The sequence below is a fragment of the Homalodisca vitripennis genome, chromosome 2, assembly GCF_021130785.1.
Source record: "Homalodisca vitripennis isolate AUS2020 chromosome 2, UT_GWSS_2.1, whole genome shotgun sequence".
NCBI lineage: Eukaryota > Metazoa > Arthropoda > Insecta > Hemiptera > Cicadellidae > Homalodisca > Homalodisca vitripennis.
In genome coordinates, this window is record NC_060208.1 from 24672998 (window position 1) to 24687980 (window position 14983).

Here is a 14983-nt window from a genome sequence, read left to right on the forward strand (position 1 = left end):
ATTGCAGAGACTTGAAAGTTAAGGTTCAAATAGTGTAAAGAGAAGTTGAAATTTTATTTTGTATTTTGAGTGAACTTAGAAGTGAACATTTTTATTTTAATTATTTCCAAGTGGTATTTCATTTTATTTTAAAACCTTATTATTTTATTTTAGAAGAGAGCTCTGATTTTTAGTTTGATAATTTGATTAATATTTTTATTTCTTGCCAAAGGAATTTTTAAATTTTCTAAAAGTCAATTCTTTGTGGAAAAATAGAGTGATAAAAATTCTGAAACGTTGAACTTATTAATTTGCCAGTTAAAAATAAATCCATTGTTTTTATTTAGAACTGTGATTTTTATTTTAGACAAACCAGATAATATTTAATAGTTAACAATTTTAGTAATACATTGTACTTAATATTCACTAGGATCTTTACTAATCAAAAAATATTTTATATCGTCTTGGATGTATTATTGATGATTTATATATTAATACTCTGGAATATTAAGATCAACAATCCAAGTTGTTATAAAATTATAACAATAACACGACCATAGCATGTTATTTTCACAAAAACAAAACATTTTTATTACTGTTAAGAAGTCATTTCTACATCAACTGTAGTCTGCATGTATATGAATTAAATATTTTTTCTATGAACAGGTACATGCTCTCCTTAGTCAACAACGTAACTCTTGAGACCATTAAACTGTTTTGAACTTCATAGCTTTTCCTTTAACCTATAAATAAAGATTATACCGTATGTAGTATTTCCTTTCTACTAGTGCAGCGTCTGGAATCTGACGATGTCATAGACTTGGAGCTCACGCTTAACTGAAGCTAAAATCAACATTCAAATTGAATTAGCCGTCCCACCATAGCTACGGTATAAGTATAATACTAGTTGGCTCTAACGTACTTAGAGATCGTGTGTCAAATATCGTAGTTCACTACATTTTGCACCTGGTAACACAATAAGAATACCTCTTAGCCTAGACTGAACTACATTTTATAGTCTAGGTGTCTCTGATGTAAAAAACAGTGTAACCATTATCGCCGGCCTCTTTTTGGATCTTTTCAGGTCAGCATAACTTCAGATTAGAAGCGAGCGTCAGGTTCCATGCTGCACTAATAGGAAAGCGAACTGGAGGTAAACTCAAAATTCACATTGATTTCCCCCTATAGCTACATTATGTGTAGAGGAATATATACATATATATATATATATAGATAGATAGATAGATAAAGTGTGTGTGTGTGTATATATATATATATATATACACACTTTATCTTAAGCGAAAAAATTTGTGGAATGTCAAACATTTCCGCGTTTTGTGGCTTAAGCACACGAGATAGGACAAAAAGTCACTGGACCTTTTTTTGTAGTTCACTTCATTCCTGACTAGCAATTTTTCGTCAGATCGAAGCTAGCTCCAACGGTTCGCCCGCTACTGGGCTTACAAGAAAGCCCTGTAAGGGTAAAGAATGCGCGATTGTTTGGGAATTCTTTTGAGGGGTTTAAAAGTAAAAATTCCCGGTTTTAAGACTTTTCCTGTTTGTTACATGGCAAAAAGTACCCGCATGCCAAATTTCAAGTTTCCAGCATTTCTAGAACTATGTTAGAATTAGTATCTATACATCAGTGAGTGAGTATGTGTGTGTGTATATATACACACACACATACATATACTATATATTCCTTGCTGACACACGCTACAATATTAGTTAAGAAAATTTTTGACATAATTGATAGTGAAAATTTGTTTAATGTCATACACAATAATACGATTTTCTTGTTGATAATCGGTTTTAACAACACCTACACCATTCTAACTGTATTTCTTTTAAAATGAGCATCTCAATTGGGCAACTGTGATAACAAATATGACAAATTGCGTTTGTTTCAACAGTTGAGAGTTGTACCAACAGGGAATATGCAGAACGACTGTACAATGCTAAACAATAACAAACTGTTGATGACATATGATCCAAAATGTAGGATGATAATTCAATAACGGCATTCATGATTGCAATAAATAAACAATAATGAAACACTAAACTTAAATTGTGTATCTCCATCCTAATATGTCGTTTGCCTAATTTAAACCGTAATAAATTTCATTCTGTGAGAAGCAAACCTAAAAGTTCATACCTTTGCTTTTGTAACTTATCATTAGCAAATATATTGTAATAAATAAACAGGTGCACATACCTCGTATTACTATTTATTAAAATAAAATAATATAACAATATAAACATTTTGCAAGGACCGCTCCACAGCCGTCGAGAACGGTTCCGTTTGTGGAACGATTTGGCACACTTCTAGAAAATAATCCATCGACTACATTTGCAATAGTACTGGTATGCCATAATCCAAGTACATTGAATATATACCCAGACCTATCCTCGTTTGTGTTATTTACGTAAAAATGATATAGTTACCTCGAACTAAACAAAATGTTTTAGATCTAATTTCAGTAAATATTTTGTATTCGAACAGTTTGTCCGGATCTTTCTGTACACACTGAATATAAATATTTTGTAAAAGTTCTGATGGTAATAGTTAATTAATCTTATAGATCTTCATACTGACTCGTTATATCCATCAAGTTGTTTACAAGCTCGAGAATATCCAGAAATAAACACACCTCCATATTTAGAAGTCTTTTCAAAGAAAACAATTTACTGTGGAAGGATTCCCTGAAGGTACTTTCGCCTTACATCAGATGACGTTGTTGTGAGTTTGGCACTTCTACGAGAAACCTTTCAATCTATAGAACAGCGGTAATCAAAATTATCTATTCAATATAACGTAAAATCCTTTTATTAACAGGTACGACGTTTTGGTTATATTACGACAATTACATGATACCAGCAGTTTTTAATTAATTTTTAGATAAAAATTCACATTATGATTTGTATAATTGAAAGTAAATACTGAATACTTATTACTGGAATGTATAATTTATACATAATTTGCTGAGCATTAGCGAATCCTATCACTTTTGGAGCTGTAAATAATTATTTATTTCTCTATGTCTGGCTATATGTTACTTCAAATATTGCGTAACGGACTGCGATGAAGTCCATTTTATACAATTCATGTAATTAGACTTGTTTCACTATGTATTTACAAATTTTTACTAACGCTCAGCCCAATCCCATGGAATTACATGCACCATCTTCAAACGCTATAATACTTATTCATGTTTTATATATATATATATATATATATATATATATATATGTAACCATGTAATGTGTGTGTGTGTGTGTGTGTGTGTGTGTGTTTCATAAAGCTATAAGCATAACTTAAAATCTACACATTTCCTCATTCCAAGATATCGTGTTGATTCGTGCTTAGGTTTCCAACGCTCAGTCAGCTAGTTCAAATCAAATGAGTTTTTGAAATAAATCCAATGAAATTGAATTTGAACTATATCCTTTTTTATTTATTGTATAACCTAGTTCAATTGAGCGAACGATTTTGGTATGTTTATCAATAAAATTTGTTTCGTTCCCATTAGTTGTTATTTATACCTGACAGCAAGCATGAATTATCCTTATTAGGTCAACCTAGTTGATACATTTTGTCTCGGCAATTACATTATCAGTAAAGCAGTCACCCACGTATGCGCATATTAATGTGTTCTGAATATCTGGGGAAGCTTGCAGCAGAAATCAGCCAAACCCAAATCCAAATTACACGGTGGATTGCCTCGCAATTTGTCAGGTATTGAATCCTATCTAAATTGACATTTCTACGTTTTAATTACACTTATTGTAATTTATACACAAATATAGATTGTTATTTTATTACTTCAATATATCCTTTACAGTTATACAGTGCACCATTAAAATAACTAATATCAATGTTAGTTTAATTGAGTTATCATGTGATTACTGTAGTATTACATATATGTCGATACAGTGTACTGTTTAATAAATAACATTTGATACCATCGCTTTCCAAAGCAATATTATTTTTACGTTGTCATTGAACTTCCTATTTGTTTCTGAATAATGTAACAATATTTGTTGTGATTAAGACGAGGAAAAATAGACATGTAATATACGAACATAAGTGAGAGGACAGTGAATAATAATACATGGCTGCAAGAAGGTCATAATGAAGTTTTGACACGTTGGACTTTTATATCCAATTTGTACTGCGAAATAAAAACTATATAGTCTCTAGGTATCAGAGGCACACCGAAACATTGATAAACATTTGTAACTATTTAGTACATTATAGTTCATATTAATACGGTAAATGTAGTTCATTACGTATATTACAAAACAGATAAAAATATTAGAGGGGTCCGGTGAAATTTATAAGTGCACACTGTTTATAAATGCTAACTAACATTATAGATGTGAAAGTAAAATTTGTTTGATTTTTACGCAAAACTATTCAATTAATTGCACTGAAATTTTACATGTACGTTCTTAGGGTCCTTAGTTAAGATATAATTCTTTTCATATTTCGAAAATCCCTCCGGACTACGCCCCACTGGTCTCTAAATTTACGGTAAGTCCCATCCGTTTGTTTATGACAGCACAAACATATTTTTGATTAATTTTAAAACTACTTTCAATTTTTTTACAATTATAATGTGAAAGCAAAAGTAAAAGTAAGCTTGATTATAACAATTCGTCTTATTTCAATCTTATCTGTATCCACAGTTAACAACAGATTAAGAAAATATCCATATAATAAAATTAAAAGTTTTAGTACTTTTAACTGTAAATTTTAGGAAATACAAGTAAGCAGTGCTTGGTCAAATCTGTAATTACTTTGTCAAAGGCGATTGTTTTGATTTATATTTCAAGACTGGTAGGAAACGTAATTTAGTTGTATTTTGACATTGGATATGTATATATTTTTGTTCTTTATCAGGAAATAAGGCCAAATAAATGATTGACTAAAAATTCAATGACTGGAATAAATTACAATAGCTAAACATATACACTTTTTGTCAGATTCTCTTGATCCCACACATAGCAATCTCATCATTGGCATCTCAAATATAATTCACTAGAACCAGAATTAATCATACGTCGTAGAAAAATTGTGTATGTGCAAAAATTGCTAATATAAAATATTATTTACTATCAAACCTGCTATAAAATGCTATTTTGTTATATATTAAAACCAATTATCCCATTTTGATTTGTTCCAATTTTACAATATATGACTATTAAAAATGTTGTAATGATAGCACATTCACCCGGCAAGTGAGAGATCCGGGTTCGACTCCCGGCGGAGCAAGTACTTTTTGTGATTCAGTGTTTATAGAAATTAAATAAGGCTATTGCCATTTATACAATTTAATGTAAATAAAATCGTTTAACAGGTATTTGGTCTTCCGATCATATGTTAGTTTGCTTATTTAAACGCATATGTGACAGATACGGCCAAATACAAAATAATTGAATCGGAAAAAGTAAGCGCTCTGTGGTGTAATGATAGCACATTCACCCGGCAAGTGAGAGATCCGGGTTCGACTCCCGGCGGAGCAAGTACTTTTTGTGATTTCAATGTTTATAGAAATTATAATAAGGCTATTGCCATTTATACAATTTAATGTAAATAAAAGTCGTTTGACAGGTATTTGGTCTTCCGATCATATGTTAGTTTGCTTATTTAAACGCATATGTGACAGATACGGCGAAATACAAAATAATTGAATCGGAAAAAGTGAGCGCTCTGTGGTGTAATGATAGCACATTCACCCGGCAAGTGAGAAATCCGGGTTCGACTCTTGCAAAGCAAATCCGGGTTACATATATCTTGCAAAGCAAAAGCTAAAAAAAAAAGAAACCCACAAAATTTATAATTTATAAAGTATTAGAAGATTATATGGGTCGCATATAAGTTTAACGTATATAAATGTATTCATTTGAGTCAAAGGCTACTGATTTTAATTTCTTTATTTAAATATTTTTATTTTTTATTATCCTAACAATGCAAAAACACTTAAAGAAATTTTACATTTCTTAATTATGCATTATTTGACTTACAACTACATAGATAATATACCAAGATAGTCACAGTACTTCATGCTGTACGACATATGTACTGTCACTGTCACTGTCAGGTGGATATTACAGCACGTATTCCTGAGTCCTGAGTACTGACAGAGGATCTGACACCAGAAGTTAATTACGCAACAGTTTACATCTGAAGTTCAGATTCTTGTCTTCAACTATTCAAGACACATAAAAGTTAAGTGCAACCATATTACAGTCAAAGTTACATTAATGTACGTATGTAACAGAATGACGGCATCAAATACATTACGGTTTGATCCCCCTTCACGGTTACGAAATCTTCACACCAAGCTAAACAGCCTGATACTTTTACTTCGATTAATTTTGCAATGTTGCTTTTTCAATCTTATATTCTATGTAAACGTTTGCGATTTTCCTATATCTTCCTTGAATCTTCCTATACTACTTGAACATGGAGCACATTTCTGGGAAAAACCTAGAGAAGGAACTGATTTCTTAATCTTAGGCGTTGGTTGTAAATAATCTTGTATTCTATTACATTGTTCAGGTACCAAACCTATTTTTTATTTTTACATAACAAAATTTTTATTAACTATAAAGTTTAACCTTAGGGTAAAATGTGACTTACAATCAGGTATTTAAGGAATATATTTATTGTTTTCATTTTAGAACATACTTAGTACTAATAAATTTCATAAATGTGATTATTTGAGGACGTAATGTAGCGTTCATATTAATCAGAGTTAAATAACAAGGCAGGTTAATTACACGAGAGCAATTACGTTACATTATGTAAATTGTTCCACGAGGTACATTGTACACATTCACCTGTTTAGCGCTGAGCGGAACAAGATCATCAATCTGTTGCAATGCTTGTCATCATCCTGTCACTTTGTACACGCTGCATCGTGACATTTTTGTGTTCTAATGTACTGTGGTTATAGTATGATCCTTAATGATCTAATCAGATACCTTCACTTGGTGTTTGTTACATGTTGCAGAATATAACATTCGTTATGTTATGTTTCAGTCGGTATTGTTTTGGATTTCTAAAGATGTATGTATTCACTTACCTTTAATCCATGCGTATATTTTTATACAACTGGTTGTATAGTGTTATTAAAAATGTAAAAAAATATCTTCGAGAATAACTTAAAATTTTGCTATATTAAGTTCTGATTTTGAAACTCTCCAGTTAAACACAGCCTTGCTGATTTAAAGTATTTACTTCTGGGAAGTTTTTATCCAAAAATATTTAACTAAGCATTTAAGATACAAAAAGGCAATAAATTCAGTAAATCCATAGAATTGGTGGCATACTTACAGGACAGGACAGAAGGACTGCCATTTAAACTTTTAACTGTAACATCAATAAACGCTCATGATTTAAAATAAGAGGAATCCAAGAACAAAGATTTAATGTTCTTGGAAGTTATCAATATTTATATTACAGATAAACAGACAGACTCTTTGACCTTTATACCTTAAAATCAAAATTCATCCCTGAAAACGAAAAGAAACCCATGTATCAATTATGCAGTTTTCTACAACTTTTCAATGAAGATATATCGCAAAAAACGTACGAAAATAATGACATGATTCCAATTCCAATTATGCCATGTCTTGTCCATATTTAAAAATCAGTGTAATTACGAGATTTTTATAAATACTTTTAGATTTTTAAGTTTCACTAAATTAGTTTACCATAATTACACCGCCGGGAAGTGTTGCCTAGTGTAATCATGGTATTATTATCAAATAACGGTTTAATTTAAAATACTAGTTTTGGAGCAGTAAAAACTAATTATTTTTCTTTGTTTACGAGCACACAAATTGGCGTATAATTCTGATGAGTTAATCAACTAAAAAAAAAGATTATTGAGGAAAATAATAGTGTATAGTGTTATTGACATGGCTGGGAAATCGGTTTTATTAATTCGAAATTTAATATGGTGTTCTATAGCACCTCAAAGATAATAGAAACATATAATTTTTCAGGACAAAGGTCCAAGTTTATGCTTCTAAATCTCGGACCAACACAGCAGTGCCAATACATAATATAGAGCAATAGTATTTGAGTAAAGAAAATCCGTTTCAAGACTATATGTATACAACTTAATGCCATTTCATTAATTAAAAACTGTTTGATTTAATATTTATCGTATTAAAAAAATTTATATTTTAGACTTCATTGTTATACCAAATCATACTATATATAAGCCCAAAATTTACAAACTTTAAAGTGGATGTGATTATTGTTTGGAAGACACACATTTAAAAGCAATATTTGGTTTAATAGAAAATTTGGAGTGTCATATTAAAGTGCAAGCTCCAAATTCCAAAAAAGTCAAATGTCCAGAAGGAGCAGGCGCGATTACCATCAATCTTTGGTGGTGTTTGCGGAAATCACTATTTTGTAATAACTAACTGATCGTTGTGAACGAGTCGCTTCCATGAACTGTTCTTACAGCAATAATATAATGACTTTTATGAACGAATAAATAGGTTACAGTTTCTTTCCCTACTGTTTTAAAAATCTTAATGTATTTCTTTGGATAATATTGTTAAAAGGACACAGAATCGATTCTTTTTTATTTTTTATTTTCGTAGACGTACTTAAATTATGAACTGGTTCCTGTCTTAAAAGTGGAGTCATAAAAAACAAAACCATCTTAAAAAAAAAACTAGTTGAAATCCCCATTTCGGTTTGGTGATTATATGTATGGTATACAAATAATATGTAATAAAAAAAAACATTAACTACTACTTTCAAACACTTTTAGTAACATTTAAGTAAAACTCACATTGAATTTACAGTGCGGGAAGATGTTTAACCGACGAAATGTTTCATGCAATAAACATTAAAATTTTCTGAAGATAAATTAATTATATAATTTATTTTATAAACTGAATACGCCGAACAGAGGTCACAGAGCCGAATCAGAATACAGCAGTACCTGCTAACACTTTAGAAGAGGTAGCAGAGATAGACATAACAGATGAAGGTGAAGGTGAAGAATTTCATTCATTCTATTGGACAAAAAAATACTAATATGACATACGGAATTAACCATGGTGAGCCTTTAATGAACAGTAACGAAACTATTCTGAGCAATATTTTTAAACCCTATTTTTCTAATAATAGTGAAGACTTAATCGAAAGACCTTACCCCCGTCTTTATGAAATACCAGCTATAATATTAATACGTATTCAATAATTTAAGAAACAAATCAACGATTACCTTGAAATGAGAGAAAAGTTTGCTTTAATAAAAAGAAAGTTTATTTGAAGAGCTGGATTACCACATCAGATTACAAATCTTCACCGGAAATAGTGTTGCCTGACAGCAATCCTTTACCAAACTATTCCTCAGAAACGGATTTTTTCACATGACCACATCAATAGAAACGTTGGTGATTTAAATACAAAGGCTAGAAAGAATCTCCCAATGTTCATTGGAGGGTCAATGGTATTTTCCAAATTAGACCGATATTTGCTTCACCAACAAAAAGCTTGACACTCAGGAAAGAAAGTGTTTTTTTTTTTTATTTCCAAAAACAACTTCTATTGTTCTTTCTTGCCAGCTCACATGTGCTAGCATCCGCTTCAACCGTACGAAGATTGCAGGCAGGAACATTCTTGTTGAGATCCTTTCATGAAAGATATAATATTTAGTTCAGCTTCCCCCCCCCCCACCCCCCCCCCCCCCCACCCCCCCCCCCCCCCACCCCCCCCCCCCCCCACCCCCCCCCCCCCCCACCCCCCCCCCCCCCCACCCCCCCAGCAAAGTTTACTTATAAGTTCAGTTTAATTACGAAAAACTTACAAGCACCACTTTTAGATGGTAAAGGAAAAGTATGTAATGCCACGTTGCTGCCAATTAGAACACAATATCTAAAAACGGATATCTTCTAAGTGGGCCTAAAAATATCCAATGTTCTCTGGAATTATGCCTACGATGTTTCTACTTTATAAAACATAAGATTTTACTTCCCTTCGCAATGTGTAGACTCACAACCCGGGTGTCGGCGTCTTGGGCACGAGACAATGGCGCTGTAGTCTAAGAAGGGTTATGTCTAGTCGGTGGTTACTAGACGATGAGTAGAAGTTAAGAAACTGTTAGCCATCTACTCAAATAATATCTGCCCTGTGAGCCGTGAGACACGTGAGGACACGTAAACTCGCGGACAAAGCGCGCGAGGTCTGCTCGGTCACATAGTTGGGCTGCTACCAAAGGTTAGAAGTAAATATTCATACGCGTGCCAATTAGGTAGTTTACTCCGCCCAATAATTTAGTACCGGAACATTGGATAAAAATAATATTAAATTATACTGGCTGACTAGGTTGTGAAATTTACATTGTATGAAAGTTAATTAACCAATTAAAGGTACAATATGTCTGAAGTAGAATATAAGGTTATAACGTTTATTGTACTCTCAATATAAGCCTAAGTTAAGAAAACAGTTGTTTCTATAGCTTTTTTGCCAGAAATATGATCAATGTTCTAGGAGTTCATGGAGGTTCAAAAAATAATAAGGAAATTCTTAATATTTATCAATAGTTCATATAACGTCATTTTGAAAATTGAGCAAAGTAAAATAAACCTAAGTACAAATATTGCGTTATTTAGATTTGTGTAGAGATTTCTTAGATGGTTAACCTATACATTATTTCCCTACACACTTTAAATTATTAATACATTTTAAATACAGACTATACCTAACTAACATTTTATCAATAAAATATGCCTCCAATTACCATGTTTATTTCAGGATTGTTATCTAAAAAAAGTTCATTAAAAAAGAAAACATATAACCGACAATTATAATACAGTTTATACAGCAGCTATAACTTTTAATCGGTTTACTTTCAATCCCAGTTGGAAGTAAGATTGAAATCCATTTCCCTCGTCAATCCACTTCTTCTTGGAGGCGATCACTCATATACGGTTCATTCTGTGCAGCTATGAAGGACAGATTCTATGAAGACAGATTAGCTAGATACTGGATCGATAAGCGAGCGAATGTTGAGCCAAAGCTTCATCGAATGGAGAGGGCAGTATACACTTTTTGATACCTTGTATTTGTGGTGGTTTTCCATGTGTATAGAGCTCTGCATACATCTCACCCATGCAAGGTGATAGAATATGTGATCAATCTCATTCTGTGAATAATAATCGCTATAACGCTCTATAAAAATCCATTCAATGACATGGAAAATCGACGAACTCTGTGTTTCCATTATAGAAATGAAGCTTCATACACAATTTTAGATCTGTTGGTTTCTTCGTTCTCGAGATATCGTGAAGTCGGACAGACAAATAGAAATAAAAATTAAGCTCTACTAGTGATAGGTTTCGATAAAGGTCAGCCAATAACGAAATAAAAATATATGTAAAAAAATGTAATACAAGAATAATCACAATCCATTTTATAATCTAGGAATCTTATAGAAAAGGATAATCGTTTATTAATAGTTTGCAAAGTAAATTTTAGGAAGGCATACATAGATATACACGCAGATTTCTGTTGGGGGCACTTTATTTTAGTATACTGAATCCACCTTACAAACTGATATAGCTGCAGTCAGTGATGGAGAAAAGAGCCGAATATATAGCAAAAAACTTAGTTGAAGCATTCACTAAGTACAGTGTAAGTCTTTACTTGAAAGAGGAGGATTGTCTACTCTATCGCATTCACAAATACCTTCAGAAACTCATGAATTTGATTTTATTTGACCCAACCTAATCCAAAATTATATTGAAATGTGAAGTCGATATGTTAAACTAATATTTAATTTGGTTTTGTTGTAGTATAGCAAACGGAAAGAATTTATTACATTTAAGACTTATTTTACTACATACTCATGTTAATCTATCAATATTGACACAAGTTTGATTTTAAATTTAACGAAGACTCAAATATCTACGAAAAACTTCACATTATATAGATACATTTGTAGTTTATTTTAAAAAACCAACTCGTACAAATTGTAATGCTTAATGTATGGAATGAAAAATACTACACAGAAACTAAATTTTAAGTCTGTATGCGTTTTTTTATTACATAATATTTCAAAAATTACTTCTCATGTTATATGTACAGAAACTACATTTTTAGTCTGATCCATTCCTTTTTTATTTTATTTGCCATTTGCATCACTGTGTTTGATTTTATATCAATTAATGCCATTAATTTATGAAATTAATTAAATTTAATTGATTAATTAATTAATTGAGGGAATTAGTCACAGAGCGTCGTGCAATCCTGTTAGTGCCAGAAATCTCTTATTTTATCCTTTTAAGTACTGTGTTTTTTTTGTTATCCAACAATTTCAAAGGAAGCCGAGCAGTGTGCAATCGTTTCTCTATCTAAAATCGTGCACATTAACATATGTTTCATATATTTAAATGAATATATAAAAATATATATAAATAAATCTACAACCACTAATCTTGCCTTATTCCACCACTACATAACATCTGCATTCTCAAACGGAAATCAGGTTGACTGCATATTCTTAGACTTCTCTAAGGCATTTGACAGAGTGAGCCACAAGCACCTTATGGCTAAACTTGATGCCATGGGATTCTCAAAACTCTCTTTTGACGTTCCTTCATTCCTATCTCAGAGATCGATCGTACACTCAAGGTTAGATGTGGGACGCTATTTCTCGGTCATTAAGTGCTCTATCAGGGGTTTCCCCAGGGATCTCTCCTCGGGCCTCATCTGTTTTAACCTCTTTTTAAATGATATCGACCACTGCCTTGGGAGTTGAGCTGCTACTATTTGCTGATGATGGCAAAGATTTTCATAGAAATAAACTCTTTTACTGATCACCAACTGCTTCAATCAGCACTTTTCCATATCGAAAAATGGTGCCTTATGAACGCTATGGACCTTAATATATCTAAATGCGCTGTGATGGACCTTTTCAAGATCTTTTACACCCTGTCTCTTCTACTACTCTCTTTACAACACCGTTTCTTCATCGAGTAGATAAAATAAAGGCGTCATCACAACACCAACTCTTCACCCTGCTGAGCACATCCAATACATCTGTAATAGAGCAAACTCAACTCTTGGATTTATCTTCCGCTCTACTCGTAATCTTTTTCAGTAGACGCCCTGCTGATCCTCTACAAAGCACTTGTTTTGTCCTCTCCTGGAATACAACTCTTCCATCTGGTCACCTTCCCAAGAAGGAACTCAAAACACAACTTGAAAGAGTTCAGCATCGTCTTGTCAGAACAGCTGGGTTCAGAGATGGCCACCACTACATGAATGTTCCAATTGCTGGTTATCAACTACAGCATGGCCTTGCTCCTCTTGAGGCTCGTAGAAAGATACATGAATCTTATCTTTCTCTACAAGATCATCATCGGAAGCATTACTCAACAAAATCTACTTCCATGTTCCTGGCATACGAGACTGCGAGACACCTTTGCAAGACTGTACTACTCAACGACCTACCAACAACAGAGTACGATACCTCGACTTCTACGCAGCGGAAATGAGATGGGACATCTTGTTGACATCTTCTCCACCAGCCCTGCTAGATTTCGAGAAGAAATCATCAAATTAGTATATGGCACTCTATAATTCTGTTTCAACTATACCTTTTTTTTCTGTTTTTACTCGCCTTTTTTTAGTAGTACTTTGTTATATATTATAGTCTTTGCATTGAAATTGTTCGATATTGTTGTTGTATTTTATAGTTTATTGATTATTTCATGTACATGTATGTAATGGTATTGTAAAAAGTGGCGATTGCTGTGGAAATAAATAAAATAAAATAAAATAAATAAACATTTTCACTTATTGAAAACATAATTGTCAATTCGTCAGAATACTCTGACGAACTAAAATACACTTTGGTTAATCCAGTATACCAATAAATTAATGTTCATGTTCAAGGGTTTTTAAAACAAATCTTTTCACGTAGAATAATAAAATGTAACTGCTATGAAAAAACTGTCATATTACTATAGTTAACTTGTGGATGCCAAAATGTAAACCATCAAGTAGTATTCAATTCGTAAAACGATTGAGTAAATGCTTAATGAACACATGTGCATTTTATATATTCGTAGTTTTAAACTAAGCAGAAATATTAGTTTTTAACATTGTGCAAACGTTAGGCAGAGCTATATAGTCGTATATTTTTCAAATTCACAAAAAGCGCACAATGAGTGTAAGAGCTTTCGATTGATACGAAATATATATATATATATATATATATATATATATATATATATATGCAAAATAAGAGTTTTGGATACCTAAATAACCCCGGCGTATAAAAATTAAGAAATAAATTTCATTAAAATAGCAGTTACAATTTGAGTTGGAAAATTAGTTTCAATTTTGTTTTAATTTTGTAGGATTTACAATGCTTAACCTTATTAAAATTGAATTCACTAAGTGGAACTAAGAGAGCAAATATTTTAAAGTTTGAAAATTTGAAGTTATTATATACGTTTGTTGTAACACCCCGTAAAGGCTAGCGGAGATGAAGAACTGTTAAGCAGTTAAAAATAGAAACTTTTCGAGCTGAGATCGCGTTCTCAATTCCGCTGTAAATGTCTTAAGGGAATTAATTCCAAAGCTTAGCGTAAATGACAACAACAACGCTCGCAGTTGTACGTGAATCTTTTAAAACTTTGGATCCCAAGGCACAACCTCTAGTATCGAACTGTAGAACAAAGTACTGCTTTGGGAATCAGTATGTTGTCACAATAATCCCTCTATACATTATAACTTATTTAGAAATAAAAGTAACTGCTATGAAACACAGTAGTGTAGTTTAATTTTTCGTCATATTAAGAAAATATATTAATTTATTTATGAATGTCTATCTATCTTCCAGTATTTTTCATTCATGTTCGTTTTTATGAACCTGCATGTAAGTGATGACATTTATATTTTGTCATGACTGTTCTTGACACTGTAAACAAAACATGTATCTAAGAAAATTGTTGCCTT

General features: G+C 32.0%; 1 protein-coding gene across 1 annotated transcript in view; it reads left to right on the forward strand.

Moving 5' to 3' along the window:
• LOC124353706 (probable chitinase 10) overlaps positions 1-14983 on the forward strand; it is a 476771-nt gene that overhangs the window by 20374 nt on the left and 441414 nt on the right. The gene's annotated exons all lie outside the window — the stretch shown is intronic.